The sequence below is a fragment of the Myotis davidii genome, unplaced genomic scaffold, assembly GCF_000327345.1.
Source record: "Myotis davidii unplaced genomic scaffold, ASM32734v1 scaffold586, whole genome shotgun sequence".
NCBI classification, from domain to species: domain Eukaryota; kingdom Metazoa; phylum Chordata; class Mammalia; order Chiroptera; family Vespertilionidae; genus Myotis; species Myotis davidii.
Window position 1 is genome coordinate 460,326 of NW_006296809.1, and position 369 is coordinate 460,694.

Genomic DNA, 369 nt, shown 5'->3' on the forward strand with positions numbered 1-369 from the left:
CCCGTCCTCTGAGCTTGTGGGGAGCCACGGGCCTGGCGCGGCCCCCGTGGGCTGCAGACGGAGAAGGCAGGCACCGGCCGGCCGGGTGGGTGGGTGAAGGGCGGAAGGAGGGAAGGTGGGGCGGGATCAGAGTTCACGCCAAAGCCCAAGAGGCTGCCCTCACCTGTGAGTCCAGTCTGCGCAGCCGGAGCGTCCCAGGTCCCCGGAGAGCAGACTCCTCACTGCCGACGATCAGCAAGGGTGCTGCTCGTGCCCTTAGGGTCCTGGTGTCGTGGCAGGTGGGCTGCCTGGGGCCCCTCTGACCAGGCCGGCTGTCCCGGGGGCAGGGAGGGAGCCTGGGCAGCGTTAGCACTGCGTCTCGTTCCCTGC